The sequence below is a fragment of the Pseudophryne corroboree genome, chromosome 1 (genome assembly GCF_028390025.1).
Source record: "Pseudophryne corroboree isolate aPseCor3 chromosome 1, aPseCor3.hap2, whole genome shotgun sequence".
NCBI classification, from domain to species: domain Eukaryota; kingdom Metazoa; phylum Chordata; class Amphibia; order Anura; family Myobatrachidae; genus Pseudophryne; species Pseudophryne corroboree.
The window spans coordinates 1,244,305,771-1,244,325,612 of record NC_086444.1 but is presented as its reverse complement, the minus strand read 5'-3'; positions in this window follow the sequence as shown (position 1 = coordinate 1,244,325,612).

Genomic DNA, 19,842 nt, shown 5'->3' with positions numbered 1-19,842 from the left:
CTAACCCTAACCTCCCCTCTGCAGCCTAACCCTAACCTCCCTCTGCAGCCTAACCCTAACCTCCTCTCTGTAGCCTAACACTAACCTCCCTCTGTAGCCTAACCCTAACCTCCCCTCTGTAGCCTAACCTAACCTCCCTCTGTAGCCTAACACTAACCTCCCCTCTGTAGCCTAACCCTAACCTCCTCCTGCAGCCTAACCCTAACCTCCCCTCTGTAGCCTAACCCTAACCTCCCTCTGTAGCCTAACCCTAACCTCCCCTCCCGCAGCTTTACCCTAACCTCCCCTCGCAGCCTAACCCTAACCTTCCCTCCTGCAACCTAACCCTAACCTCCCTCTGTAGCCTAACCCTAACCTCCCTCTGTAGCCTAACCCTAACCTCCCCTCTGTAGCCTAACCCTAACCTCCCCTATGCAGCCTAACCCTAACCTCCCCTCTGTAGCCTAACCCTAACCTCCCCTCTGCAGCCTAACCCTAACCTCCCCTCTGCAGCCTAACCCTAACCTCCCTCTGTAGCCTAACCCTAACCTCCCTCTGTAGCCTAACCCTAACCTCCCTCTGTAGCCTAACCCTAACCTCCCTCTGTAGCCTAACCCTAACCTCCCCTCTGCAGCCTAACCCTAACCTCCCTCTGTAGCTAACCCTAACCTCCCTCTGTAGCCTAACCCTAACCTCCACTCTGTAGCCTAACCCTAACCTCCCTCTGTAGCCTAACCCTAACCTCCCTCTGTAGCCTAACACTAACCTCCCTCTGTAGCCTAACCCTAACCTCCACTCTGTAGCCTAACCCTAACCTCCTTCTGTAGCCTATCCCTAACCTCCACTCTGTAGCCTAACCCTAACCTCCCTCTGTAGCCTAACCCTAACCTCCCTCTGTAGCCTAACCCTAACCTCCCTCTATAGCCTAACCCTAACTTCCCCTCTGCAGCCTAACCCTAACCTCCCCAGGTAGCCTAACCCTAACCTCCCTCTGTAGCCTAACCCTAACCTCCCTCTGTAGCCTAACCCTAACCTCCCTCTGTAGCCTAACCCTAACCTCCCCTCGCAGCCTAACCCTAACCTCCCCTCCTGCAACCTAACCCTAACCTCCCTCTGTAGCCTAACCCTAACCTCCCTCTGTAGCCTAACCCTAACCTCCCCTCTGCAGCCTAACCCTAACCTCCCTAGGTAGCCTAACCCTAACCTCCCCTCTGTAGCCTAACCCTAACCTCCCTAGGTAGCCTAACCCTAACCTCCCTCTGTAGCCTAACCCTAACCTCCCCTCGCAGCCTAACCCTAACCTCCCTCTGTAGCCTAACCCTAACCTCCCCTCGCAGCCTAACCCTAACCTTCCCTCCTGCAACCTACCCTAACCTCCCTCTGTAGCCTAACCCTAACCTCCCTCTGTAGCCTAATCCTAACCTCCCTCTGTAGCCTAACCCTAACCTCCCCTCTGCAGCCTAACCCTAACCTCCCTCTGTAGCCTAACCCTAACCTCCTCTCTGCAGCCTAACCCTAACCTCCCTCTGTAGCCTAACCCTAACCTCCCTCTGTAGCCTAACCCTAACCTCCCCTCGCAGCCTAACCCTAACCTTCCCTCCTGCAACCTACCCTAACCTCCCTCTGTAGCCTAACCCTAACCTCCCTCTGTAGCCTAATCCTAACCTCCCTCTGTAGCCTAACCCTAACCTCCCCTCTGCAGCCTAACCCTAACCTCCCTCTGTAGCCTAACCCTAACCTCCTCTCTGCAGCCTAACCCTAACCTCCCTCTGTAGCCTAACCCTAACCTCCCTCTGTAGCCTAACTCTAACCTCCCTCTGTAGGCGCGGGTCTTCTGACCAGAGTCGGGATTCTGTCTGACAGCATCACAATCGCTGGTAGGATGCCCGGAACCCTGTGAGTGTGTCAGTGGGATATCGAAAGGACTAGTAAAGATAAGGGAGGGGAGTGGAAATACGAGGAAAAAATACTTTACAGAAAGGGTAGTGGACAAGTGGAATAGCCTCCCAGCAGAGGTGGTACAGGGTAAGACAGTAGAGCAATTTAACCATGCATGAGACAGACATAAGGGTCCTTACACAGAGCTAAGGATTGAATAGGGTTTGAGGTTATTATAAGGTTAAAGAGGGGCAGACTAGATGGGCATGTGTGCTAATAACGCCAAGGTTGCGGGTACAATCCCAGAATGGGTCATTTGCTTTTCTTAAACAGCATGGAGTCACTGGGGAGAGATCATGTCACACAAACCTTACTGACTTTTCTGACTGTGTGACTAAATTGATGGATACAGGTGGAGCCATGGATATAGCTTATCTAGACTTTAGTAAGGCTTTTGACACTGATCCACATTGCAGATTGCTAGATACACTTGAAAGCTTGGGATTGGATACTAAGATGATTGAATGGATAAGATCTTGGTTGCAGGATAGAAAACAGAGAGTTGTTGTAAATGGAGTGCATTCACAGGAGGGAAATGTTACCAGTGGAGTACCCCAGGGATCTGTACTTGGACCAGTGCTTTTTAATAACTTTATTGGTGACATTGCAAATGGCATTAAAGGGAAAGTATGCCTTTTTACAGATGACACAAAGGTATGCAACAGGGCAGACACACCAGGTGGGGTAAAACAAATAATTGAGGATCTAGGTAGACTAGAGGAATGGTCAAGAGTGTGGCAATTACAGTTTAATGCCCAAAAATGCAAAATCATGCACTGGGGTCTCAAAAATCCAAATGCTAAATATAGTATTAATGGCACTATACTGGAAACTACTAAGGAGGAAAGGGATATAGGAGTCTCTATTTCAGGTGACATAAAGGATAAATATAGTATTAATGGCACTATACTGGGAGCTACTGAGGCGGAAAGGGATCTAGGAGTCACTATCTCAGGTGACATAAAGGATAAATATAGTATTAATGGCACTATACTGGAAACTACTGAGGAGGAAAGGGATCTAGGAGTCACTATTTCAGGTGACATAAAGGATAAATATAGTATTAATGGCACTATACTGGGAACTACTGAGGAGGAAAGGGATCTAGGAGTCTCTATTTCAGGTAACATAAAGGATAAATATAGTATTAATGGCGCTATACTGGGAACTACTGAGGAGGAAAGGTATCTAGCAGTCACTATTTCAGGTAACATAAAGGATAAATATAGTATTAATGGCACTATACTGGGAACTACTGAGGAGGAAAGGGATCTAGGAGTCACTATTTCAGGTGACATAAAGGATAAATATAGTATTAATGGCACTATACTGGAAACTACTGAGGAGGAACGGGATCTAGGAGTCACTATTTCAGGTGACATAAAGGATAAATATAGTATAATGGCGCTATACTGGAAACTACTGAGGAGGAAAGGGATCTAGGAGTCACTATTTCAGGTGACATAAAGGATAAATATAGTATAATGGCGCTATACTGGGAACTACTGACGAGGAAAGGGATCTAGCAGTCACTATTTCAGGTAACATAAAGGATAAATATAGTATAATGGCACTATACTGGACACTACTGAGGAGGAAAGGGATCTAGGTGTCACTATTTCAGGTAACATAAAGGATAAATATAGTATTAATGGCACTATACTGGAAACTACTGAGGAGGAAAGGGATCTAGGAGTCACTATTTCAGGTGACATAAAGGATAAATATAGTATTAATGGCACTATACTGGGAACTACTGATGAGGAAAGGGATCTAGGAGTCACTATTTCAGGTAACATAAAGGATAAATATAGTATTAATGGCGCTATACTGGGAACTACTGAGGAGGAAAGGGATCTAGGAGTCACTATTTCAGGTAACATAAAGGATAAATATAGTATTAATGGCGCTATACTGGGAACTACTGAGGAGGAAAGGTATCTAGCAGTCACTATTTCAGGTAACATAAAGGATAAATATAGTATTAATGGCACTATACTGGAAACTACTGAGGAGGAAAGGGATCTAGGAGTCACTATTTCAGGTAACATAAAGGATAAATATAGTGGCCCTCATTCCGAGTTGTTCGCTCGTTCTTTTTCATCGCATCGCAGTGAAAATCCGCTTAGTACGCATGCGCAAAGTTCGCACTGCGACTGCGCCAAGTAACTTTACTATGAAGAAAGTATTTTTACTCACGGCTTTTTCTTCGCTCCGGCGATCGTAATGTGATTGACAGGAAATGGGTGTTACTGGGCGGAAACACGGCGTTTCAGGGGCGTGTGGCTGAAAACGCTACCGTTTCCGGAAAAAACGCAGGAGTGGCCGGAGAAACGGTGGGAGTGCCTGGGCGAACGCTGGGTGTGTTTGTGACGTCAACCAGGAACGACAAGCACTGAACTGATCGCACAGGCAGAGTAAGTCTGGAGCTACTCTGAAACTGCTAAGTAGTTAGTAATCGCAATATTGCGAATACATCGGTCGCAATTTTAAGAAGCTAAGATTCACTCCCAGTAGGCGGCGGCTTAGCGTGTGTAACTCTGCTAAATTCGCCTTGCGACCGATCAACTCGGAATGAGGGCCAGTATTAATGGCACTATACTGGAAACTACTGAGGAGGAAAGGGATCTAGGAGTCACTATTTCAGGTGACATAAAGGATAAATATAGTATTAATGGCACTATACTGGAAACTACTAAGGAGGAAAGGGATCTAGGAGTCTCTATTTCAGGTGACATAAAGGATAAATATAGTATTAATGACACTATACTGGAAACTACTAAGGAGGAAAGGGATCTAGGAGTCTCTATTTCAGGTGACATAAAGGATAAATATAGTATTAATGGCGCTATACTGGGAGCTACTGAGGAGGAAAGGGATCTAGGAGTCACTATCTCAGGTGACATAAAGGATAAATATAGTATTAATGGCACTATACTGGAAACTACTGAGGAGGAAAGGGATCTAGGAGTCACTATTTCAGGTGACATAAAGGATAAATATAGTATTAATGGCGCTATACTGGGAGCTACTGAGGAGGAAAGGGATCTAGGAGTCACTATCTCAGGTGACATAAAGGATAAATATAGTATTAATGGCACTATACTGGAAACTACTGAGGAGGAAAGGGATCTAGGAGTCACTATTTCAGGTGACAAAGGATAAATATAGTATTAATGGCACTATACTGGAAACTACTGAGGAGGAAAGGGATGTAGGAGTCACTATCTCAGGTGACATAAAGGATAAATATAGTATTAATGGCACTATACTGGAAACTACTGAGGAGGAAAGGGATCTAGGAGTCACTATTTCAGGTGACATAAAGTATAAATATAGTATTACTGGCACTATACTGGAAACTACTGAGGAGGAAAGGGATCTAGGAGTCACTATCTCAGGTGACATAAAGGATAAATATAGTATTAATGGCACTATACTGGGAGCTACTGAGGAGGAAAGGGATCTAGGAGTCACTATCTCAGGTGACATAAAGGATAAATATAGTATTAATGACACTATACTGGAAACTACTAAGGAGGAAAGGGATCTAGGAGTCACTATCTCAGGTGACATAAAGGATAAATATAGTATTAATGGTACTATACTGGAAACTACTGAGGAGGAAAGGGATCTAGGAGTCTCTATTTCAGGTGACATAAAGGATAAATATAGTATTAATGGCACTATACTGGGAGCTACTGAGGAGGAAAGGGATCTAGGAGTCACTATCTCAGGTGACATAAAGGATAAATATAGTATTAATGGCACTATACTGGACACTACTGAGGAGGAAAGGGATCTAGGAGTCACTATTTCAGGTAACATAAAGGATAAATATAGTATTAATGGCGCTATACTGGGAACTACTGAGGAGGAAAGGTATCTAGCAGTCACTATTTCAGGTAACATAAAGGATAAATATAGTATTAATGGCACTATACTGGAAACTACTGAGGAGGAAAGGGATCTAGGAGTCACTATTTCAGGTGACATAAAGGATAAATATAGTATTAATGGCACTATACTGGGAGCTACTAAGGAGGAAAGGGATCTAGGAGTCTCTATTTCAGGTGACATAAAGGATAAATATAGTATTAATGACACTATACTGGAAACTACTAAGGAGGAAAGGGATCTAGGAGTCTCTATTTCAGGTGACATAAAGGATAAATATAGTATTAATGGCGCTATACTGGGAGCTACTGAGGAGGAAAGGGATCTAGGAGTCACTATTTCAGGTGACAAAGGATAAATATAGTATTAATGGCACTATACTGGAAACTACTGAGGAGGAAAGGGATCTAGGAGTCACTATTTCAGGTGACATAAAGGATAAATATAGTATTAATGGCACTATACTGGGAGCTACTGAGGAGGAAAGGGATCTAGGAGTCACTATCTCAGGTGACATAAAGGATAAATATAGTATTAATGGCACTATACTGGGAACTACTGATGAGGAAAGGGATCTAGGAGTCACTATTTCAGGTAACATAAAGGATAAATATAGTATTAATGGTGCTATACTGGGAACTACTGAGGAGGAAAGGGATCTAGGAGTCACTATTTCAGGTAACATAAAGGATAAATATAGTATTAATGGCGCTATACTGGGAACTACTGAGGAGGAAAGGGATCTAGGAGTCACTATTTCAGGTAACATAAAGGATAAATATAGTATTAATGGCACTATACTGGGAGCTACTAAGGAGGAAAGGGATCTAGGAGTCTCTATTTCAGGTGACATAAAGGATAAATATAGTATTAATGACACTATACTGGAAACTACTAAGGAGGAAAGGGATCTAGGAGTCTCTATTTCAGGTGACATAAAGGATAAATATAGTATTAATGACACTATACTGGAAACTACTGAGGAGGAAAGGGATCTAGGAGTCACTATTTCAGGTGACATAAAGGATAAATATAGTATTAATGGCACTATACTGGGAGCTACTGAGGAGGAAAGGGATCTAGGAGTCACTATCTCAGGTGACATAAAGGATAAATATAGTATTAATGGCACTATACTAGAAACTACTGAGGAGGAAAGGGAGCTAGGAGTCACTATTTCAGGTAACATAAAGGATAAATATAGTATTAATGGCGCTATACTGGGAACTACTGAGGAGGAAAGGGATCTAGGAGTCACTATTTCAGGTGACATAAAGGATAAATATAGTATTAATGGCACTATACTGGGAACTACTGATGAGGAAAGGGATCTAGGAGTCACTATTTCAGGTAACATAAAGGATAAATATAGTATTAATGGCGCTATACTGGGAACTACTGAGGAGGAAAGGGATCTAGGAGTCACTATTTCAGGTAACATAAAGGATAAATATAGTATTAATGGCACTATACTGGGAGCTACTAAGGAGGAAAGGGATCTAGGAGTCTCTATTTCAGGTGACATAAAGGATAAATATAGTATTAATGACACTATACTGGAAACTACTAAGGAGGAAAGGGATCTAGGAGTCTCTATTTCAGGTGACATAAAGGATAAATATAGTATTAATGGCGCTATACTGGGAGCTACTGAGGAGGAAAGGGATCTAGGAGTCACTATCTCAGGTGACATAAAGGATAAATATAGTATTAATGGCACTATACTGGAAACTACTGAGGAGGAAAGGGATCTAGGAGTCACTATTTCAGGTGACATAAAGGATAAATATAGTATTAATGGCACTATACTGGGAGCTACTGAGGAGGAAAGGGATCTAGGAGTCACTATCTCAGGTGACATAAAGGATAAATATAGTATTAATGACACTATACTGGAAACTACTAAGGAGGAAAGGGATCTAGGAGTCTCTATTTCAGGTGACATAAAGGATAAATATAGTATTAATGGCACTATACTGGGAGCTACTGAGGAGGAAAGGGATCTAGGAGTCACTATCTCAGGTGACATAAAGGATAAATATAGTATTAATGGCACTATACTGGACACTACTGAGGAGGAAAGGGATCTAGGAGTCACTATTTCAGGTAACATAAAGGATAAATATAGTATTAATGGCGCTATACTGGGAACTACTGAGGAGGAAAGGGATCTAGGAGTCACTATTTCAGGTGACATAAAGGATAAATATAGTATTAATGGCACTATACTGGGAACTACTGATGAGGAAAGGGATCTAGGAGTCACTATTTCAGGTAACATAAAGGATAAATATAGTATTAATGGCGCTATACTGGGAACTACTGAGGAGGAAAGGGATCTAGGAGTCACTATTTCAGGTAACATAAAGGATAAATATAGTATTAATGGCGCTATACTGGGAACTACTGAGGAGGAAAGGGATCTAGGAGTCACTATCTCAGGTGACATAAAGGATACATATAGTATTAATGGCACTATACTGGGAACTACTGATGAGGAAAGGGATCTAGCAGTCACTATTTCAGGTAACATAAAGGATACATATAGTATTAATGGCACTATACTGGAAACTACTGAGGAGGAAAGGGATCTAGGAGTCACTATTTCAGGTAACATAAAGGATAAATATAGTATTAATGGCACTATACTGGAAACTACTGAGGAGGAAAGGGATCTAGGAGTCTCTATTTCAGGTGACATAAAGGATAAATATAGTATTAATGGCGCAATACTGGGAGCTACTGAGGAGGAAAGGGATCTAGGAGTCACTATCGCAGGTGACATAAAGGATAAATATAGTATTAATGGCACTATACTGGAAACTACTGAGGAGGAAAGGGATCTAGGAGTCACTATTTCAGGTGACATAAAGGATAAATATAGTATTAATGGCACTATACTGGGAGCTACTGAGGAGGAAAGGGATCTAGGAGTCACTATCTCAGGTGACATAAAGGATAAATATAGTATTAATGACACTATACTGGAAACTACTAAGGAGGAAAGGGATCTAGGAGTCTCTATTTCAGGTGACATAAAGGATAAATATAGTATTAATGGCACTATACTGGGAGCTACTGAGGAGGAAAGGGATCTAGGAGTCACTATCTCAGGTGACATAAAGGATAAATATAGTATTAATGGCACTATACTGGACACTACTGAGGAGGAAAGGGATCTAGGAGTCACTATTTCAGGTAACATAAAGGATAAATATAGTATTAATGGCGCTATACTGGGAACTACTGAGGAGGAAAGGGATCTAGGAGTCACTATTTCAGGTGACATAAAGGATAAATATAGTATTAATGGCACTATACTGGGAACTACTGATGAGGAAAGGGATCTAGGAGTCACTATTTCAGGTAACATAAAGGATAAATATAGTATTAATGGCGCTATACTGGGAACTACTGAGGAGGAAAGGGATCTAGGAGTCACTATTTCAGGTAACATAAAGGATAAATATAGTATTAATGGCGCTATACTGGGAACTACTGAGGAGGAAAGGGATCTAGGAGTCACTATCTCAGGTGACATAAAGGATAAATATAGTATTAATGGCGCTATACTGGGAACTACTGAGGAGGAAAGGGATCTAGGAGTCACTATTTCAGGTAACATAAAGGATAAATATAGTATTAATGGCACTATACTGGGAACTACTGATGAGGAAAGGGATCTAGCAGTCACTATTTCAGGTAACATAAAGGATACATATAGTATTAATGGCACTATACTGGAAACTACTGAGGAGGAAAGGGATCTAGGAGTCACTATTTCAGGTAACATAAAGGATAAATATAGTATTAATGGCACTATACTGGAAACTACTGAGGAGGAAAGGGATCTAGGAGTCACTATTTCAGGTGACATAAAGGATAAATATAGTATTAATGGCACTATACTGGAAACTACTGAGGAGGAAAGGGATCTAGGAGTCACTATTTCAGGTGACATAAAGGATAAATATTGTATTAATGGCAATATACTGAAAACTACTGATGAGGAAAGGGATCTATGAATCACTATCTCAGGTGACATAAAGGAAAAACATAGTAATAATGGCGCTATACTGGGAGCTACTGAGGAGGAAAGGGATCTAGGAGTCACTACTTCAGGTGACATAAAGGATAAATAATAAATATAGTATTAATGGCGCTATACTGGAAACTACTGAGGAGGAAAGGGATCTAGGAGTCACTATCTCAGGTGACATAAAGGATAAATATATTATTAATGGCACTATACTGGAAACTACTGAGGAGGAAAGGGATCTAGGAGTCACTATTTCAGGTAACATAAAGGATAAATATAGTATTAATGGCACTATACTGGAAACTACTGAGGAGGAAAGGGATCTAGGAGTCACTATTTCAGGTGACATAAAGGATAAATATAGTATTAATGGCACTATACTGGAAACTACTAAGGAGGAAAGGGATCTAGGAGTCTCTATTTCAGGTGACATAAAGGATAAATATAGTATTAATGACACTATACTGGAAACTACTAAGGAGGAAAGGGATCTAGGAGTCTCTATTTCAGGTGACATAAAGGATAAATATAGTATTAATGACACTATACTGGAAACTACTGAGGAGGAAAGGGATCTAGGAATCACTATTTCAGGTGACATAAAGGATAAATATAGTATTAATGGCACTATACTGGGAGCTACTGAGGAGGAAAGGGATCTAGGAGTCACTATCTCAGGTGACATAAAGGATAAATATAGTATTAATGGTGTTAGGCGCCGGGGTCCGCTCGTCGGTGCGGCCCGGCGCCTAGCAACCAGGGACGCCGTGCGCGTACAGCCGCCGGCTCCCTGGCAACACTAGACGCCGAGCGCACGGAGCCGCACGGACCCTAGCAACGGGGACGCCACTGGCGGACCGCGTTCCCCGTTGCTGGGTCCATTTAAATTAATAGGGCACCTGTTTCCTGGCCGTGCAGCAAGGCAGCTGCACGGCATTTAATCCAATCAGCCTCTGAACAGCTGATTGGAGGACTCCCTGTTAAGTACACTTCCTGGGCTTCTCACAGACGCCGGTAATAGCTTCCTGTTTGCTGTATCTGTTTGCTGAGAGTGTTTCCAGTCCTGCTGTACCCGGTCGTTCCTGTCCTCAGTTGTCCTGTACTCGGAAGTCGTCATCTGTTCCTGGAGTCCTGACTGAGCACCTTTAAACATCCAGTGGTGTTCGTGAGTCACGGCGTAGCCGTGTGTCGCGGCTTGGCCGCTTTATTACTTATTATTTATCATTTGTGTTCCGGAGCTTTTGCGGAGGATTCCGCTCCCACAGATCCACTCTGGTATCCAGCGGTGCTGGGTAGGAGTAACGGACTAGTGGATTTTGGTTGTCCTTTTATCTGGCGGTTTTTCCGCGCATACTTCTGGTTTGGTTAGTTAGCTTGTTGCCCCTGGCCTGTTGTCAGTCAGAGGTCCTCTTGTCATCATCCTGCCTCAGATTTCCCTTTGTCTCTCACTAAGACCGGGGGGCACCGGAGTTGGGCAGACATAATCCACCTTTCAAACGTGGCTGCCAGGGGCTCAAGAAACCATAGTCTCGCAAGGGATTTTCGATAGCACGGGTGAGACAATAGAGTTAGGGCGCCAGGGGCAACTAGTCTTTCTAGCTCCCGTAACGAGCATTCCCCTTCCAGTACTCTGGCCATTGTCATTAGATCTCCTCCGGTCAGGAGTACTGGAATCATAACATTATTACCGGCCATACCAAAACTTAAAATTAAACAGGGTTTGATTTTTTCCTTATTCAGTTTTGTAAGAGTTATCGGCCTCATGAATCCCACAGGTTTAGGGCCAAATCCTGGCCAGCTCCTAGTCAGCCAGATTCAAGAACTTACTCAGATGGTTCAGGATCTTTCCCTTCGGGTGAAGTCGCAGGAAGATCTTTTACGAACTTCCCCGAGGGTAGTCCCTGAACCAAAAATGCACTTGCCTGACCGTTTTTCTGGTGATAGGAAGGAGTTTTTTAATTTTAAAGAATCCTGTAAACTTTATTTTCGTTTAAGACCGATCTCCTCAGGTACTGAATCTCAGCGGGTCGGAATTATTATTTCTTTGCTCCAGGGGGATCCTCAGACCTGGGCTTTTGGTTTAAAAGCAGAGGATCCAGCATTGTTGTCAGTAGACGCCTTTTTGGGGTCTTTAGGGCTTTTGTATGATGACCCTGATAGAGAGGCATCCGCTGAGAGTCAGTTACGCGCTCTCAGACAGGGTAGAAATCCTGCAGAGGTTTATTGTACAGAATTTCGCCGTTGGTCGAACGACTGTGGCTGGAATGACCCAGCCCTGCGCAGTCAGTTTCGCCTCGGCTTATCTGAGTCTATAAAAGACAGTCTCCTTCAGTATCCCGCTCCTGAGACTCTCGATAAACTCATGGAGCTTTCTATTAAGATTGATCGTCGTCTCAGAGAGCGGAGGGCTGAAAAAGGAGCACCTGTCAGGTCTACTCCATGTGTATTTTCCATTCCTGAGGACATAGAGGAGCCCATGCAGATGGGTCTCTCTCGGCTGTCTCCAGAAGAAAGAGCCAGAAGGCAAAACTCTGGTCTTTGTTTGTACTGTGGGGGTAAGGGACATTTTGCCCGTAATTGTCCGAACAAGTCGGGAAACGCCTCGACCAAGTGAATTGTGAGGGGGTTCACTTTGGTCTGCAGCTTATCTCCTCGAATAACTCCCTTTTAGTCCCAGCTAAAGTTTCCTTTGGCAGCCTCAGTTCTTCGGTGTCGGCTTTTGTTGACAGTGGAGCTGCAGGGAACTTTATGGACTTAACGTGGGCCAAAGCCTTAGGTATTCCTCAGTTAGCCTTGGGTAGGTGTATTACCATGCATGGTTTAGATGGGAGTCCCTTGTCCAATGGGGTTATTTCCCTCCGTACACCCCCTATACTACTTACGGTAGGAGCTCTTCATTCCGAAAAGATCGAGTTTTTCCTTACCCATTGCCCGGCAGTTCCAGTGGTTCTGGGTCACCCTTGGCTGGCCTTTCATAATCCCATCATTGATTGGCAGTCGGGGGAGATTTCACAATGGGGTACCATCTGTAATAAGGAATGTATTACGTTTCCCGTCAGAATAGCTGCTGCCATTCCCGAACTCATTCCCGTGGAATACCAGGACTTTGTTGATGTGTTTTCCAAGGGCAATGCGGACATTCTGCCTCCCCATCGGCCTTATGATTGTGCTATTGAGCTAATTCCTGGTGCCACATTGCCAAAGGGAAGGTTATATGCATTATCCGGGCCAGAAACTGCGGCCATGAATGAGTATGTTAAGGAGAGCCTAGGGAAAGGATTTATCAGGCCATCTAAATCCCCTTTAAGTGCAGGCTTCTTCTTTGTGGAGAAAAAAGATGGATCACTCAGACCTTGACTTTAGAGCCCTGAATAAGATCTCAGTTAAAAATACTTACCCTCTGCCGCTGATTTCTGTCCTCTTTGATCAGCTGCGTTCGGCTGTGATTTTTTTCTAAAATTGACCTGAGGGGAGCGTATAACCTCATCCGAATCAAGTCGGGAGATGAGTGGAAGACGGCTTTCAGTACTCAGTCGGGTCACTACGAGTATCTGGTGATGCCGTTTGGCTTGTCTAACGCTCCGGCAGTTTTCCAGGATCTCATTAACGATGTGCTCCGTGATTTTCTAGGAAGATTCGTGGTCGTTTACTTAGACGACATCCTGATCTATTCTGACTCAATTGAACAACATGTTACCCAGGTGCGTCAGGTTCTTCAAAAATTACGTGAAAATCACCTATATGCCAAGCTGGAGAAGTGTGAGTTTCATGTCACGGAGGTATCCTTTTTAGGGTACATTATTTCCCCTCGGGGATTCTGTATGGAACCTAAGAAGCTCCAAGCCATCCTTAGTTGGGCGCAACCCACCAACTTAAAAGCAATTCAGCGCTTTTTAGGGTTTGCGAATTATTATAGAAGATTTATTCATTCTTTTTCCGACCTGGTTGCTCCCATTGTGGCACTGACTAAGAAGGGAGCGAATCCTACCAACTGGTCACATGAAGCTGAGTTATCCTTTCAGGCCTTGAAACAAGCTTTTGTCTCAGCTCCAGTCCTCAGACATCCCAACCCAGAATTGCCCTTCATTGTTGAGGTTGATGCCTCGGAGGTTGGAGTGGGGGCTATCCTATCTCAGAAGGATCCGGACTCTCTGGAACTACATCCTTGTGCCTTTATGTCCAGGAAATTCTCATCTGCTGAATCCAACTACGATGTTGGTAACCGGGAGTTACTGGCTATTAAATGGGCTTTCGAGGAGTGGAGGCATTGGCTTGAGGGAGCAACACATACCATTTCAGTATTGACTGACCACAAAAATCTTCAGTACATCGAATCAGCTAAGCGGCTGAATGCCCGGCAGGCTCGTTGGGCTTTATTTTTTACTCGTTTCAAGTTTATTATCACTTTTAGGCCAGGTTCCAAGAATACCAAGACGGATGCCCTGTCACGCACTTTTCTTCCAGTTCATAATAACAGTCCTGTTACTCCCATACTTCCGTCTTCAGTCATTTGGGCAGGCCTCACACAAGATTTGTTTACCCAGTTAAAGCAGCTTCAACATCAAGCTCCTGGAAATACTCCTGCTGGTCGTCTTTACGTCCCTGAGTTTTTGAGAGCTACTGTTTTGACTGAGTTTCATGATAGCAAAGTTGCCGGGCATCCGGGGATCTCTAAGACTTTGGAATTAGTCTCCCGCTCAGTATGGTGGCCTGGTCTTTCTAAAGACATTAAGGAGTTTGTTTTTTCTTGTCAGGTCTGTGCACAGCATAAGGTTCCCCGTTCCTTGCCTATCGGGCAACTTATGCCCTTAAATGTTCCTCTCAGGCCATGGTCTCATATTTCCATGGATTTTGTGGTAGACCTCCCTCTGTCAGCCGGATTCCGAGTCATATGGGTGGTAGTGGACCGTTTTAGCAAGATGGCCCATTTCATTGCTCTTCCCCGACTGCCATCTGCCCAGGGATTGGTTGTTTTGTTTCTCCGCCATGTTTTCAGACTTCATGGGTTGCCCACTGATATTGTTTCTGGTCGGGGTCCACAATTCATTGCACAATTCTGGAAGTCTTTTTGTGCCTCATTAAAGATGAAATTGTCTTTAACATCCGGCTATCATCCCCAATCCAACGGGCAGACCGAGCGAGTTAATCAATCATTAAAACAGTATTTGCGTTTGTACTCAGCCAAACTCCAGAATGATTGGTCCGAGTTTCTTCCTTTGGCGGAGTTTGCTTACAACAATTCTTGTCATTCCTCCACTAATGTGTCTCCATTCTTTTCAGTTTTTGGTTTTCACCCCAGAGCTAATTCTTTTTTCCAACATTCCTCTGTTTCCTCGCTAACCTTAACCTCTCATCTCAGAGTCATTTGGAAAAAAGTGCACCTTGCTCTCAGAAAAGCGGCATTTCGAGAGAAGAAGTTTTCTGACAGGCTCCGGCGTCCTTGCACTTTTAAGGTGGGAGACAGGGTATGGTTGTCGACTCGTAACATTAGACTTCGACAAACCTCAGCTAGATTGGGCCCCAAATTTATTGGACCATTTCATATTATTAAAAAAATCAATCCAGTTGCTTTCCGGTTACGTTTACCAAGAGCTCTCCGAATCGGAAATACGTTCCATTGCTCCCTGTTGAAACCATACGTTTCTTCCAGTAGATTTCCTCGGAAAATCTCTCAGGGGAAATCACCAGTAGATGTACAGGGACATCAGGAGTTCTTGGTGGAGAAGGTTCTCGATTCCAAATTGTCCCGGGGTCGGCTTTATTTTCTGGTGCACTGGAAGGGCTATGGTCCAGAGGAAAGGTCTTGGGTCCTGGATAAGGATCTCCATGCCCCGAGGCTCAAGAGGGCATTTTTTCGGGAATTTCCTCGGAAACCTGGGTTTAGGGGTTCCTTGACCCCTCCTCAAGGGGGGGGTACTGTTAGGCGCCGGGGTCCGCTCGTCGGTGCGGCCCAGCGCCTAGCAACCAGGGACGCCGTGCGCGTACAGCCGCCGGCTCCCTGGCAACGCTAGACGCCGGGCGCACGGAGCCGCACGGACCCTAGCAACGGGGACGCCACTGGCGGACCGCGTTCCCCGTTGCTGGGTCCATTTAAATTAATAGGGCACCTGTTTCCTGGCCGTGCAGCAAGGCAGCTGCACGGCATTTAATCCAATCAGCCTCTGAACAGCTGATTGGAGGACTCCCTGTTAAGTACACTTCCTGGGCTTCTCACAGACGCCGGTAATAGCTTCCTGCATGCTGTATCTGTTTGCTGAGAGTGTTTCCAGTCCTGCTGTACCCGGTCGTTCCTGTCCTCAGTTGTCCTGTACTCGGAAGTCGTCATCTGTTCCTGGAGTCCTGACTGAGCACCTTTAAACATCCAGTGGTGTTCGTGAGTCACGGCGTAGCCGTGTGTTGCGGCTTGGCCGCTTTATTACTTATTATTTATCATTTGTGTTCCGGAGCTTTTGCGGAGGATTCCGCTCCCACAGATCCACTCTGGTATCCAGCGGTGCTGGGTAGGAGTAACGGACTAGTGGATTTTGGTTGTCCTTTTATCTGGCGGTTTTTCCGCGCATACTTCTGGTTTGGTTAGTTAGCTTGTTGCCCCTGGCCTGTTGTCAGTCAGAGGTCCTCTTGTCATCATCCTGCCTCGGATTTCCCTTTGTCTCTCACTAAGACCGGGGGGCACCGGAGTTGGGCAGACGTAATCCGCCTTTCAAACGTGGCTGCCAGGGGCTCAAGAAACCATAGTCTCGCAAGGGATTTTCGATAGCACGGGTGAGACAATAGAGTTAGGGCGCCAGGGGCAACTAGTCTTTCTAGCTCCCGTACCGAGCATTCCCCTTCCAGTACTCTGGCCATTGTCATTAGATCTCCTCCGGTCAGGAGTACTGGAATCATAACAAATGGCACTATTCTGGAAACTACTGAGGAGGAAAGGGATCTAGGAGTCACTATTTCAGGTGACATAAAGGATAAATATAGTATTAATGGCACTATACTGGGAGCTACTGAGGAGGAAAGGGATCTAGGAGTCACTATCTCAGGTGACATAAAGGATAAATATAGTATTAATGACACTATACTGGAAACTACTAAGGAGGAAAGGGATCTAGGAGTCTCTATTTCAGGTGACATAAAGGATAAATATAGTATTAATGGCGCTATACTGGGAGCTACTGAGGAGGAAAGGGATCTAGGAGTCACTATTTCAGGTGACATAAAGGATAAATATAGTATTAATGGCACTATACTGGACGCTACTGAGGAGGAAAGGGATCTAGGAGTCACTATCTCAGGTGACATAAAGCAAAAATATAGTAATAATGGCGCTATACTGGGAGCTACTGAGGAGGAAAGGGATCTAGGAGTCACTATTTCAGGTGACATAAAGGATAAATATAGTAATAATGGCACTATACTGGGAGCTACTGAGGAGGAAAGGGATCTAGGAGTCACTATTTCAGGTGACATAAAGGATAAATATAGTATTAATGGCACTATACTGGAAACTACTGAGGAGGAAAGGGATCTAGGAGTCACTATTTCAGGTGACATAAAGGATAAATATAGTATTAATGGCACTATACTGGGAACTACTGAGGAGGAAAGGGATCTAGGAGTCACTATTTCAGGTGACATAAAGGATAAATATAGTATTAATGGCACTATACTGGGAACTACTGAGGAGGAAAGGGATCTAGGAGTCACTATCTCAGGTGACATAAAGGATAAATATAGTATTAATGGCACTATACTGGAACTACTGAGGAGGAAAGGTATCTAGGAGTCACTATTTCAGGTGACATAAAGGATAAATATAGTATTAATGGCACTATACTGGAAACTACTGAGGAGGAAAGGTATCTAGCAGTCACTATTTCAGGTGATATAAAGGATAAATATAGTATTAATGGCACTATACTGGAAACTACTGAGGAGGAAAGGGATCTAGGAGTCACTATTTCAGGTGACATAAAGGATAAATATAGTATTAATGGCGCTATACTGGAAACTACTGAGGATGAAAGGGATCTAGGAGTCACTATTTCAGGTGGCATAAAGGATAAATATAGTATTAATGGCACTATACTGGAAACTACTGATGAGGAAAGGGATCTAGGAGTCACTATTTCAGGTGACATAAAGGATAAATATAGTATTAATGGCTCTATACTGGAAACTACTGAGGAGGAAAGGGATCTAGAAGTCACTATTTCAGGTGACATAAAGGATAAATATAGTATTAATGGCACTATACTGGAAACTACTGAGGAGGAAAGGGATCTAGAAGTCACTATTTCAGGTGACATAAAGGATAAATACAGTATTAATGGCACTATACTGGGAACTACTGAGGAGGAAAGGGATCTAGGAGTCACTATTTCAGGTGACATAAAGGATAAATATAGTATAATGGCACTATACTGGAAACTACTGAGGAGGAAAGTGATCTAGGAGTCACTATTTCAGGTGACATAAAGGATAAATATAGTATTAATGGCACTATACTGGAAACTACTGAGGAGGAAAGGGATCTAGGAGTCACTATTTCAGGTGACATAAAGGATAAATATAGTATAATGGCACTATACTGGAAATTACTCAGGAGGAAAGGGATCTAGGAGTCACTATTTCAGGTAACATAAAGGATAAATATATTATTAATGGCACTATACTGGAAACTACTGACGAGGAAAGGGATCTAGGAGTCACTATTTCAGGTGACATAAAGGATAAATATATTATTAATGGCACTATACTGGAAACTACTGACGAGGAAAGGGATCTAGGAGTCACTATTTCAGGTGACATAAAGGATAAATATAGTATTAATGGCACTATACTGGAACTACTGAGGAGGAAGGGGATCTAGGAGTCACTATCTCAGGTGACATAAAGGATAAATATAGTATTAATGGCACTATACTGGAAACTACTGATGAGGAAAGTGATCTAGGAGTCACTATTTCAGGTAACATAAAGGATAAATATAGTATTAATGGCACTATACTGGAAACTACTGAGGAGGAAAGGGATCTAGGAGTCACTATTTCAGGTGACATAAAGGATAAATATAGTAGTAATGGCACTATACTGGACACTACTGAGGAGGAAAGGGATCTAGGAGTCACTATTTCAGGTAACATAAAGGATAAATATAGTATTAATGGCGCTATACTGGGAACTACTGAGGAGGAAATGGATCTAGGAGTCACTATCTCAGGTGACATAAAGGATAAATATAGTATTAATGGCACTATACTGGAAACTACTGACGAGGAAAGGGATCTAGGAGTCACTATTTCAGGTAACATAAAGGATAAATATAGTATTAATGGCACTATACTGGAAACTACTGATGAGGAAAGGGATCTAGGAGTCACTATTTCAGGTGACATAAAGGATAAATATAGTAGTAATGGCACTATACTGGACACTACTGAGGAGGAAAGGGATCTAGGAGTCACTATTTCAGGTAACATAAAGGATAAATATAGTATTAATGGCGCTATACTGGGAACTACTGAGGAGGAAAGGGATCTAGGAGTCACTATCTCAGGTGACATAAAGGATAAATATAGTATTAATGGCACTATACTGGAAACTACTGAGGAGGAAAGGGATCTAGGAGTCACTATTTCAGGTAACATAAAGGATAAATATAGTATTAATGGCACTATACTGGGAACTACTGAGGAGGAAAGGGATCTAGGAGTCACTATCTCAGGTGACATAAAGGATAAATATAGTATTAATGGCACTATACTGGAAACTACTGAGGAGGAAAGGGATCTAGGAGTCACTAGTTCAGGTGACATAAAGGATAAATATAATATTAATGGTGCTATACTGGAAACTACTGAGGAGGAAAGGGATCTAGGAGTCACTATTTCAGGTGACATAAAGGATAAATATAGTATTAATGGCACTATACTGGGAACTACTGAGGAGGAAAGGGATCTAGGAGTCACTATTTCAGGTAACATAAAGGATAAATATAG